The sequence below is a fragment of the Dermacentor variabilis genome, chromosome 9 (genome assembly GCF_050947875.1).
Source record: "Dermacentor variabilis isolate Ectoservices chromosome 9, ASM5094787v1, whole genome shotgun sequence".
In the NCBI taxonomy this organism is placed as follows: domain Eukaryota; kingdom Metazoa; phylum Arthropoda; class Arachnida; order Ixodida; family Ixodidae; genus Dermacentor; species Dermacentor variabilis.
In genome coordinates, this window is record NC_134576.1 from 127,043,730 (window position 1) to 127,061,485 (window position 17,756).

The 17,756-nt window shown below is 44.0% G+C and overlaps 1 protein-coding gene across 1 annotated transcript in view; it reads right to left on the reverse strand.

Annotated features, from left to right (window-relative positions):
* Positions 1 to 12,891: 12,891 nt before the first annotated feature.
* The window catches only part of LOC142557440 (uncharacterized), a 289,154-nt gene continuing 284,289 nt past the window's right edge, over positions 12,892 to 17,756 (reverse strand). The window contains exon 2 of the mRNA XM_075669289.1: positions 12,892 to 17,439. The gene's annotated coding sequence lies outside the window, so the exon portion shown is untranslated. The remainder of the gene's footprint in view (positions 17,440 to 17,756) is intronic.

Consider the following 17,756-nt stretch of genomic DNA (forward strand, 5'->3'; position numbering starts at 1 on the left):
GCTTTGATTTAGGTGGTACAGAGCTACTAGCCTTTGAACAATGCCTTCAAAGTGACCAAGGTCAGCCGTAGGAACGGGTACTTGGAATGTTCATTTCAACTGTGCTGACATAATGATCATGCGCGACGAGACAATAATCTCGCGTTTAGGCGCTTCAGTGCACCAGAGACATGATCCTATAACTCACAAACCTGTACATTTTTACTTTGCAGAAAACGTTACGAAATTCGTATCACACACAAAGAAAAGATGTCAGTGATAAACCTCAGTGGCTGTAAGTGCAGACACATGCTTCTGACGAAAGCGTGAGTGTGTTTTGCAAAGTAAAAACAAGATGGAGTAAAGAACGGTGCGATACAAATACACTTGCACGGTGCTCGACACCCTTCAGAGTGCGCGCCTAATGGCCTGTTCCGTACATTGACAACAAAGTACTACTTTCGGAGACATCGAGTGTTGACGCGGGAATGCAGTGGGCTATAACATGAAGTCAGCCTAAAGAGATCCGAAAATCTAGGAGAGCGTACAGGTGAAGGGAGCATTGAACCCCATAGAGTCAATCTACACGAGGATTTTTTTCTCTCGTGGGTTCTACTTGAGTAATTTGATGTCTGGCGAGTAGACCTTTTCTTACGGCACTAGAACTAAGCTTTTGTTAAGGTTCCAAGATGCTGAACGGGCAGAACTGCGCCATTGAATTGAGAGAAGGCTAACCAGGAGTTGCAGTGTGGCGTTCGAGCGACCAGAATTGCAGTCGCCATATGTTAACAAACAAAATAAAATGTTTTGTCTGTACCAGAGAGCGCATTTATTTAAACAACTAATCTTTGGTGAAATATTATTCAGCAATTCCCAGAAAAAGTAAGCGTAGCTAGGTAATGCTTTTTTTTTTTCGGAAATGCTTCCTTATTGTTCATAACTCTCCCCTGCATTGTCGGTGCAGAGTTTCCAAACCAGGTTCAACAATTCTATGGGCATGAGTATCTTTTCTAATTAGGATTTCTTAAATGGAGAACCTGGTTATTATTAGTAAAACGAATGAGTTAAGAAAGCAGGGAAGGCAAAATAATGAAAGAGAGAGCGAGAAAGGGAGAGTTATCCTTTGTCCAGTCGGTTATCCTACATGCTGGGAGAGGCATATCTTAACATTACTTTAATTTCTCTACAAGAAAAAACATACGCAACAAAAAAAATTGAATTAGGCACCTGGTATACGCAAGATTCCTTCAATGTAAATGGCGCAATGTTGCCCGCGCAGCTGTGTTCAGCAAAAGAAAACCGAGTCCTTCATAGCGATAACTAATGACGAGCAAACGTTGCGGATCTCTGACCCAAGCATTAGCGCCAGATTCGGACATTTTCATGACAGAGCCGCACGTTCGCCCACACTTTTGGTAAGGTCAAAACAGAAGAGAGATGTAAAGCACACACTAACAAAAGGAAAAAAAAGGAAAACATATTCCTTATCCGGGAGTCGTATAATCCTCTTTAATTTTTTTCTTTTCGTGTTTCCGGGCCACATACTTTGCGAGGCCTTTGTTTTTTGTTGCTGTCTCTCAAGGTTTTTCTTATGCTGAACACGACTTTATTCTTATTTGATCTCCGTACGCCAGTGCAGGGTCATCGCAACCAAAAGCGTTGACATGCGTAGAACAAACATAAAACTTTCAGCACCATCGTTGTCATATGCAGCACATTCTCTGCACGAAGAACGTTATCATCTTTTGCTGCTACATCTTGGTGTTGAAATCTTGGTGTTGAAAGAACACTTTGCAGAAAATAGTTCAATGCAAGCTAATCACATTTTCAATCTGGTTCGCAGTTTCTTCAGCAGCACATCTATTTTTTTGTCAGACAATTCGGAAACTAAAGCAATTTTCACCAGAATAGGGCCACATGGAAAGCTCACTTAGGCATCTTAAAGCATGCGTGGTCAGGTGAGCCAATATACACCTAAAAATACACATCTCGCATATTTTTTTTTCATACGTTGGTGTAAAAATCAAAACAGCAATTTCTTTCCAGTTGCATATCAGCAACAACAGTAGACGCGGAGCTTTCTCTTGAATGTCTTCTAGGAACTCAAATTTTAGAAATACGCACGCTCAGCTTATTGGTAGCATAAATGGCCATACGCTTGTGCGCATCGGACATGTCCGCTACGAATTCATCTCTGCGAACCGTCACCACGACGTCCGCATCGGCAAAGTGTCCTTCCAACCCGTCAGTATCTGTTCTACCGCACGAACGCTTTCTTGGTCGTTGTCGAACCCGCAGGCCCCGAAGAGGATGAGAAAACGTTCAGAAAGTAACGAAGGAAAAATAAAAAAAAGTAGCATGGTCAAGAGGACGCGTTTCCAAATTCGTGCGCTCGTTGTTCGTAGCGTACGTTATGTCAAACTACACGCCAGTCCTGCGGAGACCGGACGCACTAATTTTGTGCCATACTTTGATTGGGGCGTCTCAGCGGTCACGCGAGTTATTTGATCAAAATAACTTCTTTTCCTCGGACGTTGAATTACTTTCACTGCCATTCTTCACGCTTTTAGAACAAACGCTACATTGGGGCACTTACCCAGGGAGGCCCTTCAAGACTTCTCGGGCAACGCGGCGGTTTCTTCCTTTTTATTCATTTACTTCTGTCCCGAGACTATTGAAATCGTGCTGGATCTGGTCGAACGCACCCCGTCAAATCTCAGTCACATTTGTCCATATTTCGAAAGGCCATGGCAACGCGCTGTCATCTTGACAGGTCTCCCCGTGAGCTGCTCTCTTATGTCACTAAAGGAATAGTGTCAGTGCAGTCTTTCGCCTTTATCGCTTCATTTACATCCCGAACGTGTTAGTGAAACATCACGGAGGACCAATCCTGAAGAAAACGAATCACGTTGCGAGGCCTCGTTAAGACTGTCCCTTTGCGCCATGGGTATAAAATGGTTGGGTAAAGTGAAAATATTCTATAATTTTGGTAAAAGAAGCACCCAGTGTGCATCGCGAACCGTGATAATTAAGGCATTCCAGTGCTTTAGAATTTACGAGCTTGGCGGAAGTTGGATGTTCCTGCCGACCAGACTCTGACTACGCTTGATACAAAAACAATTGACGTCCATAGTGTACCTATATAAAACAGACAGGGTCTTGAAAACGCGAATTTTCGGCAAGTTAACAGGAACCGCTGTGACCGCTGAGACGGAGTTGGTTTTCTAACTACTGTAGACTTTCGGAGAGGCGTAAATGCATTGTTTCCATTTGAGAACATCAAGACGCATAACGGAAATCACGGAAGGAAATACAAACTACGTAGGAAAGCCACTAGCTTTGAAACAATTTGCTATGGAAAAAAAAAGTCACATCAAACTTGAAGGCCGAACTTTGATCTCGGAGCTGTGACTATGAGCACTGCAACACAGTTGCGCTAGAAAAAGAAAGCTAGTATGTATGCCTCATCTGAGGGTTTTTGATGCGTAAATGCCGAACGTGCTATCTGCATTGCAAACACGACAATTTAGCGGCCCGCTTGCGCAGTCTTCTTACTTGTCCGGTTATTCGGTATTTCTTCCACCCTCCTAGGCTAGGTACACTACGCTTGCTTTAGGCATTCAGTGTTATCCTGTCAAGTTGACCAGTAGTCCTACTGAAAAGTTTCACCGTAAGTAGTCTCCATAGATCATCGTTATCTGATGACGAAAATTTTATTTGCCTCTCGGACCAAATTTTCCTTCAAGCTGTGCAACAGCACCGAAGTACTTCTCGGGCTCCTTCAGGAAACTTCAAGATTCGGCTTAATTTAAATGCGGGCTGCGTCTTTTCACCAATATTGCATAATGTCCAAGTAACTGCCTTTCACGATTCTTTCCAGTGCAGTAAATTTGTATTGATGACAATTTCTTCATGATATCGCTCGTGAAAAACGAACTCGAAATAAATGTGAACTTGAAAACGGCGAGTTGAAATTCTATAACATCTAAAAGGCATTTAAAGCGATGCAAAGCTAAATTGCATTCAAGGTCTGTAACGGCAAAATCACTGTAACTAGCAATACTTGCCTCTTTTGATCAGTACAATTTTAAAATAACAGCTATGTTTCGTCCCAGGTGTTTAGCTAATCGAGGTTTTGTGGAAGGACAGATTTCGGCTGACTCATCTTGCAAGAACACTTGCGCGGATAGCGAGAACGGAGGTTTCCTGCAGTAAGAATTTTAGTACGCTGGGATCTCATGCAGAATTTGTTGTGCGTAGGAGTTCAAGAGCAAAAATAAGTTTGCTCATCGCTTGTTAGAAAGCTAATATATGTCACCAGTTGTTTATTGCATGCAGCGATAATGAAGCTTAAAGGTTGCTTGCATCAGCTATTGGTATCAGGAAAGCAGGGTGATATGGTGTTGAGGAAGAGTTATCTAAAGTTAAGGGTGGGCGCTGAAGTTGAGAGAGAGAGAAAAAGATAGTTTAAAAAATTAAAAACTAATCCACGCTACCGCAGAGTGACACTTCTTACGGGCGATTCCCACAACGCCCCCAGTGCAGAACATTGTTTCAATGAAATCTTAAAGGGCGTTGTTTATTTTGATTTTGTTTTCACCCGTATTTAGCATTCTCTCGCCTTCGTGCAGAACTTTCACGAAAAGCGCGATCACGTGCTCACCTTGTGCTTAAACATGCGTTGTTGTTTTTTTTTCTGTTGCCTATCTTTTTGAGTGAATCGGAGTCTTATGATTCGCATACTCGTTGGAATTTTTCCCAAATCGAGACCGCCAAAATTCCAGATCAATAGACGATTAACCCTCGTGACACTGACAAAGTGCAGGTGTTCTCCCATTACCGAAACGGTGAATTATTGGGCACCTTTCTCTTTGCAATTGCAGAGGTGTTCATCCTTCTGCGTTGATTCGATTAGAATCTGATTGATGCTCACGACAGATTCTTACTTTACAATACACGTTAGAATTAGAAAGAGTTAATATGTTGCAACGAGTGCAAAGCCGGAACCAACGCCAGTGCACATTGGAATGAGGAGCGGCCGAACACCGAGAGTTGTGCCGTTTGAAGCACAAAAACTTATGATTGGCGTGCGTTTTGATTTACGAGGCAACAATTGGCTCCTTTTCTTCTTTCTCTGTATTCAACATCACCATCATGATTCCATCATCACGTCATTGTGATTCCTTCAAACACACGAGGGTCAATCGAATTTGCTTCGCCATCGGTTCACGTATTAACATGTCGGTTGCCAGTGATCCGCGAGTTAATGAACAAAATGCTATCGTAACTTCACCAACCCTTCAGACTTCCTTCCTTCGCGTCGCAGAAGCCCTGTTCATAGTTTCGGAATTGCGAAGGTGAATACGAAATGGCGGTCTCGCGTCGGTTACGTTTAAAGAACAGCTCACGCACGAACATTAGATAGTTGCACACACGTATAAACGACTACACAGATTGCGCGTATAACTCTGACACTTAACACGAGCCCCGAAATGCAGCTTGCATCCCGGATCAGCACAGCTAAGCGTGACTTCGAGTTAAGCGATATTTTCGAAAAAAGAAAAAAAAAATATTGTCAACTACGATACCCTTTGTGACCCCTTCCTTGCATTACTTCACCGTGCCTCGTGGTAGGTTATCGTTTTGCCGTTCGTTAGTGGACCTAAAGTAGTTCGTAGTCACCGAAAAGTTCGTCATGCAGTGTCTGTAAAAAGTTGGTGCCGAAGGCTTTCTTGCGTTGGCTTTCTATCGTAAGTGTGTTCGTAAAGGTACGTAATCAAGAGTGCAGCTGTTGCGCTTGAGGTGGTACAGCGCAACGTCTCACAATACAAGTCAGGAACATGTGGATGAATGTGATGCGCATGCTGAAAGAAGTGTCGTAATTGTTATGGCTCGAAGTGGTAGACAGTAAGGAACGTATTGTTTATGCGTTTCAATACTTCATAAGAGAGTGTGCATATGTAGCTTATTTGCAGTTCTGAGGCCTTCCATCGCATAACTGGTCATCAAGCGACCACGTGAGGCACAATATTTACAAAAAGGGAGTTTAGAAAGTATGTAGTGTGTATGTGTGTGTGTTTTAGACGTAGTATTGACGCGTGTGAAGCAAGCACAATAACTGACATACGTGTCCAGGTACAGTTAACAGCAAGCAGATAAAGTGAACGTCCACCTAAACTGCGCCTCTTCAAGCTCGTGAAAATGTTAATTCAGAATCCTTTCTGGGTACTTATCGCACTGGATGCAATACACTCCATCACATTTTGTAAACCTGGAAGGCGCCGTGGCACCCAGCAAAATTTTCCCTTAGTTACGTCTTCTCATTTGTGTTCTTTCAGCACATATTAGGTCGAAATAGCAGTCGCAAGTCCCAAACGAAGAACCTCAGTGTGATAACCGAGCAGCTTCTTATTAAAAATGCAGTTTGCGGCATTGAAAGTTAAAAAGTTATCAATGCTAATATGGCGTATGTAACAGTTTATAAACTTAGACGTAAAATACCGCGGGGGTGCCGCTATATTTTATGTTTGACGGCAGGAGCGATTGAAAGCTTTCACCGTACTATACGCTTATCGCAAACTCAATCCCATTTCATTTCCTTCTAGTTAACTATTTATCCGTCTTGTATGATGGATCACGTTTTAGCGCATGATACCCTGACGATGGAAAGGCCATGCCAATTCACTAGCCTAGGCTCCTCTTTGCAAACTTGTTCGAGCTATGGTTCAATTCTTTATAGATTACGTAGCGCCATTCTCGGCTGCCATCTAAGAAACAAGATAAAGCATATCCCGTGCTTTAATCATTATTGGCGATCATGCTAGGCATCCCGCTAGCATTATTTGTCTGCGGTAGCACCTGAGCCGCTTATGTCATAGTGATGCCACTAGCTTTTCGGCAAATGTGGCTCAATAAAATGAAAGCTTTCAGTGTGCATTTATTGCAACGTTTTATTCCTTTTTGTCTAATTGTATTCTGTGTGAAATAAAAGTGAACTTTAAGCCGTATTTAAACAAATATAGGCAAATAAATGTCAACAATATAGCTATGCGACATTATGATTTATTTTATAGCGTCAGAACGCTTTGGCGCCTGTAGGTTAAAGCACAGCAAGAATATGCCTTCGGAAAAAAAGTTTATAATATATGGTGTGCCTCATTAAGATATGCAATCTACAATGCATCATAAGGGGTGCTGCTGGTAAGACTGGTTAACGCAAATATTCTTATCATTCTTTATGGAGCTCCGCAGTGTTGTAGACGAAATCTCCACAGAAATGAAAATTTTGCTGCAAGTTAGCAATATTTCAGTCTACTGTAATAAGCAAAGTGATAAGTAATTATCAGAGTGACGTCAACACAATTTCGAGAGTTTTTCCTGCGAAATTTGCTTATGGAAGAGACAAGGCCCGATGGCTGGCTGATTTCAGACAGACGGCTTGCGGCTCCCCTGACTGAAGTTGTTGGGAAGATGCTGCTTTTCTCTGTTGAGTTTATGGTTCTTCTTGCAGACATTTTGTTGAGATGCGACTTGAACGTCGCGCGTGATTTCTGCAAGGGATTCTGCACTTCACGAGCATCCTGCTGAGCCTAAGTCCTGAGGTACGTCTTCGAAATGGTCAAGCGAGCGAGCGAAAATGTCTTCAGCGGAGGCAATAGCGCCTTCGAAATTTCCCCGCAGTTCGCTTTTCCGCATGCCATTCGGAGCCTACGACGCTACGCCGAATGCGAAGCTGAGCCAGTGCAGTGTCTGTCTTCCTGAAGACTTCGCGTCTTGACTCCGTTCTTTCAGTGCGTGCTTTTAGTGCGTGCTACGTACAGTTGTTGTAGTCGACTCGTGTCGAAACACAGACACCGGAACACACGTTAGAGCGTCAGTGTACACCGCCAAACCTTCCGAAGCGCACACACGGAACCCGGTCCGAGGTGAACTCAAATTGCGCAACCTCCCAGCGCTGCCATCCAGTTAAATAAGTTAAACGTGCGATGCAGCAAAAAAAAAAAAATGCCCGAGTGTTACGTCACACAAAGCGGCTAGCGTAGGGTTTCGAGACACGTACGCGGAAAATGCTCGTCCGCAGTTTCTGTAGATGGGCGAAGGTATAACCAAGGCAATGCGTCCCGCGTATTCGAGATTCACAGCGTGCCCAGAGTGACAACCGCGTGCTAGAACACGTCCGGATATACTTGTTTTTTTTTCCTTCAACATTGGCCCAGCGGCTCACCAAGTGACCACCTTGCAGAGACACAAGGACTGTGCCAATTTGCACCACCTTACGGGCATTAGCGGTGTCCTGCCGAAATAAAAATAAACATGCCTGTACTCTTGAGAGATCTAAAAAAAATTGTAGTGTACAGCGTAATTAAGGAACTGAGCTCAAGCGTAAACCAAGCCCAACTTGAACCTTGTAATCGACAGGAAGAGTAAACTTGAGGATTCGTTGATCTTTGGACACAACGACATAAACTGTGCTAAAAAAATCGTTTCAAGCATTTTGTTGTGCCGTCCTGTGCGCGGCACGACGGGTGTTGGTGATTACGGGGCAGTCAAGACCAAATTTCGGTTCCTTTGTCAATAAAGAAAGCAAAAAAGAAGTAGTCGACGTCGGCGTTCCTTGGTGAACCGGCGGGAAGAGCACACCTTGAGGTAAATTTCACCGCGCAAACGCTCTTGGTCACATCATCAACGCTCATGTCAATGATGGGGTGAAATACGGTCTGGTTCTCTTTCGTTGAATCACGACCGCGTGCTCCGCTCACAGTGAAGTTGTCCGCTCCTTTATGCCTCCCTTTCGCTTAGCAAAGTTGGTATTTCTTAGATGGTGACATCTCAGTGGGGACGTCCGGATCAAAGAAGCAAATACGAAACTTATCGCGACAAGAACCATTCCCCGTCTCGTTTCGGGGCAATCTCTCTCGTTGTCTCATAAGTGGCATGCCAAAATTATTTGCCATAAAACGAAGGTAAGCAAACTGCTACAGTTCCCCCTTTAAAAGCTTATTTCTTGCACCATTATTTCCAAAAATGTCTGCCGTCATTGCTGTATGCGTTTATACGTTTTGTTTTTTTCAAGAAAACGTAAGCGCCAAACCTCAGCACCACCGTACCAATACAGCGCATGCCTGTTCCACTTTCATTTGCACGAAATGAAGGCACGCGTCGCTCGGCGGAAGCAGCGACCGTTTCCCACTACGCTCGGTAGGCGGCGCCACTAGACCCACCTCCGGCGAAAGCGAGCTCTGGCGAGAGCTTCAGCGCGGCCCATACGTCCATTTGTCTTCATGAGGGCGCGCGGAGCTAGTCGCCGCTTAATAGCAACGATACCGACCGGACAGAAGAAACCAGTGTTACAATGCACAACCGGTGGGATCCCAACAAAACGCGTCGTTTTGTCTTTCTTTGCGGCCTGCGGGGAGCTAGCGACAGATGGCGCTATCGACCTGCCCTAGTTTAAAATTCGGAGCGCGAGCAGAGAAGAAAGAAAGCCCAATAGTCGGAGTACCACCCTCTCTCGACTTGACGTCTGTGGGAACGCCTATAAAGCGCTAGGTCGGCCGAGGATTTCGGGCGTGGTTGATGCTTTTGGATTGCCTCGTCTTTCCGTTCTTGTTTTATCTTGCTGCGTGCTTAAGAGGTGTGTGTGTGTGCCAGATTTGTGAACGGTGGTGCGGAGGCGTGTGCCGCAAATGTTGAAACGTGCCGGTATTGAAACAGGCGGTGCCCGATACCTGAGAAGAATATTGCGATTTCTAAGCACTTTTTTTTTTTACTTCTTCTTCTTTAAGACTCCACGCATTAAAATTTCCCAGAAGTTGAAATGACATGCTCGAACGAAAGTCAGTCTTCATGGCTGTGTTTTACAGACTTTTAGTTTTACCATTGCTGTTTCTAGACCTGTTATTTTGTCAGCGCGCATAACCTTATCTTCGAAAAAAAAAGGACACTAATTAAACTTAGCTGACAGATGTCATTAAACCGGCAATGCCCACTTTCCTTTCGTGGGATGAAAAAAAGAAGTAAGAAAATTAAAAAAAGAACGGAATGACTTCATGCTTAGAAAGAAAAAGCATGGCTTCTGTGGTTATATACGCGGAAGAAAAGACGTAGACAATAGGCGTTATATTACCAAATTCAAAGTTGTCATGCTCTGTCCATTTTTCTACATCTATTCTTCAGCAGCTCCTCCTTGGTAACAGTGATAGCTGTTCTTTCTTATCGACAAAACTATGGTCGCCATCCAAATAATTAAAAACAATAATGCACTAAAAAAGGCCAGAAGAAAATGAAGAAGCACTATGTGCAATATTCTTTTTTTTAACTATGACCTCGAGTGGTGTAACTGACGGAAGCGCCGATGTGCATATATTGTCTTCCACATTCCGTGCGTATTCTATTGTTCTCCAGGCTTACGAGGATCTTTAATGTTCGTCAAAGCGTTAATGAGTCACTTCAATTATGCGACCCAAGCTCGACGTCTATCTAATTAAACAAGCGAGATCATGTACTTTCCTCAAGTATCTAAAGAAAGAAAAGATAAATGAGGGTGTCGACATTTCCATTCCAAAGAACTACCTTCATTACTTGGAACTGGAGTGAAAGGTTGAGAGAACAATTTTGTGAACAGAAATGCGAAAATTGCGCTGTTTCACCACATCTTTTATTTATTTCCAAGTGGAGTTTCAGCTTCAGAAGTTAGTCCATTTTAAATGCCTTCTTTTTTTTTCCTTGTATGGACTATACCATTCTTTGAGAAAGACGCTTTCTTGCTGCAACGCTTCAAGGTACCGACCGTTCCAAAAGCGATGTATCTGCTGTTTTGCGTTCAAATACACGGCCGATGCAGATTCCACAGGGCCATCATGTCGAGAAAGTAAGGGCTAACTAAAACGTTATTTCATTACTTTGACATCGCATCCGCCTCACCGATACCTTCAGTGATGTTGAACTTAAAAATCACGCATAAAATTGAGATATTCTGTCGCACAAAAGTGAAATTCCTGCCGGCATAGTACGAATGAATATAAACCAGACGAAAAAGAAAAAAGAACTGTCTTCTTGTCCCGCGTCTGCGTCTTCTGCACTGCGTCTGCTAGCTTCTAGACGCAGACGATCGCTACGATCGCCAAATCGCACAAATATAAACGATCGCCAAATCACACAAATATAAACGAAATCCCGTCTTGTTTTTCCCCGTTACGTTAGAAATGTTACGCTCCTCTTAATAGTCGACCGGCCGTAAAGCGACGAAAAGCTGTTGTGATAAGGGCGTCGTCATGAAGTATCTGCCGCCGAAGCAGGCAGCCATGAAAGCAGCAAATCGAATGGTTCTGATTTTTTACCACGCGTCACGCTCTTCGAGAGGCGCCTCTAATCCCTAAGCGAGGCAATAATGGCCACACAAAGGAAGCTTGGACAAAGATTGAGACGGAATGAAAACGCGTCTCTTTGGCTGAAGTACACAATACTCGATTTCTTCGATGGAGTCTTCGGGCCGGTGAGCTACCGAATGTGAGTGGCAAAAGAAAAAGGAGAAGAAAAGGAATGCGATACTAGAAAACGTGAAAGTTACCAAAATAAAGAACCAGTAAAAGCGAGCGGTAGAAGAAACGAGCGTAAGCTAAATAAACGGCTTTGCCATTTTCCGATAAGAGCCGCAATATCGTCCTGCAGGACAATCTTGAATGTAGTAAATACGTTCGCTCCATAAAAGACGGGTAGAGGGGGAAACCACTGCGCTTCGAAATAGTGCGCCTTAAGGCCGTGCTAATTTTACCGGCGCTCGCTTTCAAGACGGCCACCGTCTTTGTTCGTTTCGCTAGCAGGAAAGGGTCTTGTTTCTTTAGGAATGTGCAAGAAAAAAAAGTTATTTCTGTAATCTGTAGGCTTTAGCGCACCTGAACAAACAATTTGTGTGTGTGTACCACGCGAAAAAAAGAATGCGTGACTTCGGCGTCTTAGAACAGATTTCTTAGCAGAAACTAAAGAAAAAGCAGCTAGTCGATGAAGTGTGTTGTACGTTGGCGAGCACAGAAACAGACATCGCACTAACTGCCTTTTTTTTTCTTCCTTTTTTTCAATGAAGAGAAGCAAGGAAGAGGCAAGACGAAGCTTCGGAACGGTTCAATGTTCAGCGTCGAATCGCGGCAGAGAGGTAATTTCATCGTAAAGCGCTTTATCTTGTTTCGCCCGAAGGTGACGACTTATATTGCTTCCTTTCTGATAACTCGGTTAGGCTTATCGCCTTTGGCTCGCGCATAATGTAACTGCCGGAGCCGGATAACGTGATATCGACCGTTCGTTTATATATTTCTTCTATTGTTTTTTTTGTTTTTCCCTAGGCAAGGAGGCACAGGTCGTGGGTTGCGAAGTTCGTCAGCCTGACACACCCTTGTGACTCCGCCGCACCGCTCCCGGAACCAGCTTGATTAGTTTCGCGTTCACAGAAATTAACTTACTAGCTACGATTCCGGAACGATGTTTTGAGGTAGAAGCGTTAAGGCATCACTGCCGACGACGCTTCGGGCTATCGCCGGAGTGCCAATGCGACGTAGTTAACAAGAAAAAAAGAATTTATCGCCAGGCTTATAAAGAGTAATAATAAAATGAGGAGGGGGGGGGGTATAGCAGGAAAGTTTTAAAGTTTGAAGATACGCGAAGGTATTCGAGTTCATAGCGGGCGGAACATCCGTTCGGTTGCGACGTGCTTAAACTGAGTCGCATGACTGCATATACTACGCTAAACGAGCGCCGTTTCCTTTTTCTATTTTCTTTTTTTATTCACGCTGATTTTTTTGTAGCCTTGGCGCTTTCTTTGTTTTTCTTTGTTTGAATCGTCTGAGTGCGTCGCGACAATTGAGGAGAAACCGTTTCGGCTCCGTCTACCCTCCCCCCCTCCCCCTCCTTTTTTTTTTTTTTATCCTGTTCAGTCATCATCACGAGAGGGCGCCACCAGCGCGTTCCGCAATGAATAGCGTTGCAAACGTTGTTCTTAATGACCCTCGAAGCTCGCTGCAAAATTATCGCTCCGTCCTCCAACTGCGTCTGTTTCGCTTCCCGTCTCTTGGTTCCAAGATAGGAACAAGATCCAGTTACTCCTCATTTGTTCTCTTCTCGGTTCTTGTTCCGGTTCGATTTCTTTTGTTTCGTTTTCCCCCGACAGTTGGCGCTTTATGGTCGTCCGCGCACGTCCTCCACGTTTATCCATTTATTCACGGCGCGTCTTTAGCACCCGCCGCTGAAAAACTTCGCCGCCTGAACGGAGATAAGAACTTTTAATTTCGCGGAACTGAGATTAGAGCGCGAGTTTTCGAGGAGATATCGGTCTAATGAGTTGCGAAGAAACCAGCCCCGCGTAGCTTTTATCGCAGCCTGCAGCCGCCTGCTTATCAAATTCCACGGCGCACTTTAGAGCTTCCGCAGCCGTGTTATCGACTTTTTTAACGTGCGACTTGGCGATGTTTCTTTGTTACCATGGAAATAGATGGGACAGAAACAATGAGAGAAAAAAAAACAAATGAAAGCGAGGAGACGTCAGTCCGGGCGCCAACAGTCGGAAGTTCGACGACATACAGATTTTGACGCAAACTTGTTTGGACATCGACTTTGACGTACTGTTTCTTTTTTACAACAAGCGGCACGCAAAGGTGTCCCAAAAAGAGCCATAGACGCTGTTTACAGTGAGCGTGACACGTCCAAACGATTAGAGGGGACTCGTGCTCCTCGCATGTCATACCCACGCTCTATTATACATGATATGTATATACTCGCAACATTCTGTTATGTTCTTAGTATATAGTAAAGGATCTTTTTCCCCAAAGCAAGCGTAAAGCTTTAATAATTTCAGTTTGCTCCTCTATATATATTTCTCGGACAAGGTTTTGTTGTTTGTTTCTTATTACGGTTTCGGAACAGCGGGCTCTTCAGTAGCCAAACTTTCCGTTTTGTCGCAGTCAATAACCAACAAGTGTTGCCGGCATGGATACTACGTATTTCAGTAATACAATTTTTCTTTAACACCTGCTGTATTATACACGTGTGAGCGGAATTACGACGTCAAAGTAAATGTTTGCGGCATAATGTCGGGCCGTACCGAGGTGCGAAACCATTTTACGGAGCAGTTGGCAGTTAGGCCTAGCAAGAAAAAACCTAGATATGTTAGTAAAGTTTGATTAGAGCTTCTCAATTTGTGTCAAGATATAGTCACAAGCGAAAGGGAGGCACGCAGAGAAAAACGAACAATCTTCACAGGAGCTGTGACTCCCGTTTGACATCAGCATCAGAACATCAGAGCTCGCGCTTCGACAGCAAAACATGACGTTCACTCGGGCATTTTTTTCCTTGCGACATTTCTTCTTCGTAGGCCACCTGGCCTTCGCTTTGAAAAAAAAAAAAGAAAAGAAAAGATCGGGGGGCTTGCACTATGTAGTTACAACGACATTTAAAATACCCTAAGGTCTTGCTGAGTCACTACAGTTCCGTGGGGACCCCATGTGTGTTTGTGTGTGGCTTTGCTTGCGCTTGCATGCGCAACTCTGCTTGCGAGTACAAAAATGGCGGCGCCCGGAACTATCGGATCACTTGTCGCGCCGTCCTCTGCAGTCAACCGTGTACGTGTTGGGGTGCATGAGGTACACGTTGTGCCTCATGCGCCAGTGCGTAAGCGTCACAATACCGTGTGTAGTGCAAAGCGCACCTTCGCCGGAAGGTGTTCTAACCGGAAGTAGGCATTCGTTTATTAAAACCGCAATTTTTACTTTACGTGATCACTCAACTTTTTAATAGAGCAGACAGTTGTCTTCTTTCTCAAGGAAGACTTGACGCCGAGACGTCCTTTTGCAACGCTTAATTGCCGTGGCACTACGACGACAAATCATTAATCCGTTAGATCCAACAATTGTTTTAGTGTTCTTTTACAACAATTATCTTGTGGTTTAGCATTTTACACTTCTATTTTTTCTTCCTTCAGTGGACATGAAATTTAATTATTACTCATATCCTCATTACCTAAATTTAGGCCCATTTCGTAGTACGCGCTATGCGTGAATACTGTGTTTCCATATAGCGAAGTCTCTTCTGCTTCAGGAGCCAGCAGCATTACTGAGATGTTCACCGAAACACATTGCCTTCAGTTCTGGTACGGTAAGAAACATTGGATGAGTTCGTTAAGTTTCTCACATAATCGAAGTTCGGCTTGTTAAGAGCGAGGTCTTGCCTGCCCTAGAAAGAGCATACCCTTATGCCTAAAAAAATGCGAGCTATTTGCATGCAAATGCTCGTCAGCTCGTAGATCCGTAAGTACGGAATAATGTACGTAAGTACATACGTAAGTACGTAAGCACGTAAGTACAGTCAACTCAGTTGCAGAAACGGGAAGCGCTTTCCTCAACAACTTTTGAAACATTTAGTCGTGTCGTCATCTATAGTCGGCTCCAACAAATGCGCAAAAGGCAAGTCAACAAACTTGAACTATGTTCGCCGAGATGTAGTTTCATCTAAACAATGGGACGCGAAGAGATATCAAAAGAACTTGTTTACATTCCCTAGGGTTTCCAATAAGTGTTAAGGCATTCGCGGAATAATTATTAAGCTCATCAAGATATTAACCACGTGGCAGCAGTCATCGTTACATGTAAAAAAGCAAACGAGTTCATTTAACTGTAATGCAAATCACATCGAGTCCTCATCTATGCTCATTTCATCCGAACAAGAGACAGAGAGAGAAGATGGGCTTATTGTATGTTCATGTACTCGCTAATCACATCAACGAAATCACGCAGTTACCGGGCGATCGGTTCGAGATTTACTTGTGGAACGTACTGGAACCCGCGAAAACTGTTTTTCAATGTGTCGATTGAGTTTCAAAGCGTTGAGTCAGTTTGAACAGACGTTATTGCTGCGAGTGCTTGGAAAACGCGATAAGCTGCCCATCTTCGAAAAATTAGCAAGAGCTTTGGCTCCTGTATATTGTTGTCGAATGAAGCGTTAGTTAGTTCAAGTTTTTCCTGAGTTTGTTGAGTGACATTGGACAATATGTTGAGGTTTGTCGGTGTAACACACCTACAAGAGAATTCCACACTGCGCAATTACGTGATAAGCCCGCAGCGCAAACCCTTACGCGATCTTCAGAATAATAAACGAAATCATGCAATCCGACCGAAACGTTCTGTCGGAGAAAGTTAATCACAGTGTAGATTATTTTGATGCGGTTACAAATATCAGAAGCGGAGAAACTGTCTATGTCCCGCCATCAGAATTTTCATCGGTGAGTGATAGTAACGTCGAGAAACGGCAAGTTGTACCGCCGTACGCAGACATATACAAAAATAGAAGTCAATCGGCTTACCATTCTCTCGCGTCTGTTTTTTTTTATTTTAATTTCTTCGTTTCTTTTGCAGATATGAAAATTTAGGTTGCTTACGGGTCGTTTCTGAAACATTTTCTCGGCTAGCGAAGAATCATTGTTTCAAACGCGAGAGATTTTATTGCGTGCATGGAGCGCTTCCCACAAAGCCCAATATCCATGCGTTCCGTGTAATTACCCTATGTGGCCATATGGGTTTATAGGGAGAAAAGGAATTTTCATGTATTACCCCATATGACCATATAGGATCATGCACATAGGGCGTATGGGGTATGCGCTTTTCTTTCTTTCTTCTTTTTGTGAATGGCAAATTCTTTGTGTTATATCTGCCACGTGTTCTGGTAAATGAACCTCAGTCAAAATTGGTCGTGTTTTAACGTCCGGAAAACGTGCGAAACAAGACAGTGAAATCATTACTCTCATCTCTAGCTGCAGCAACGCTTGCCCGCTCAATGGACGCGTTGCGCAGTACTAGCTTAGGTAATTTCCACGTTATCTTCCAAGACGTAGCTTCCACTTGACTTACAAGATTCCACTTTGTGACGAAAACTCGAAGAGAAAAAAAAAACACGATATAGAAAAAAAAAACAGTTCACGAAATGTGAAGAAGCGTGACCTTGTGTGTTGCCATGGGGACGGACGCAGCGAAATCCGACAGTTCAGCGGCCTAATATATGTATAAGCGTGCCCCTCCAACCCCCGTCACAAGCTCAAAGCATGGCCCCTGCTGTATTTGAAAACCACAAGCACTTCTCACTTCATAACGCCGCTCCGTCTCTCTCTCTTTTTTTTTATAGTGTGTGTGTGTACGGATTTCGCGAGGAGCGATTCATTAACCTAACATGAGAAAATGCACTCGCTCCATTCCTGGCTTTAGGCTGCGGCGTGCGCAGCTTCTGACGCAGTCGCTGACGTCATCGTCGTCTTCGCAGAAGACAGTAGTCGTCACTCTGTCGACTGGCCGCGATGCGAGCGCCGTTGACTGGGCCTGCACGGGATGCACTGGCGACGTCACGTGGTGTGGCCGTCGTCTCCTATTGGTGGAAGCCTGGACACCGAGCTGCTCAGCCAATCAGGGCGCCCGCGTCGCTTCACCGGTCCTGCGAAACAAAGAGCAAGAACGAGGGCACAAGACTCAATTAGGGCTCGCGATTTGAAAGGGAAGCGAAACACGATATGATGCGTACACTTGTGATATACCCATGCACCACATCCAGAGCATCAAACATGTTAGTATGGTCTAATTTTTTATGTATTACGGTTGTTTTTCATTGCTTTACAGTTATTTTAGATATATTTACCAAGGCTTCGAATTTGTTTCTGCTATTTTAACAGAATGATTTCATTTTGATTTCATTTTTGATCGAGGAATTTTCCCGACCCCAAATCACCACGCGATACCGCCGCCGACGGCTCG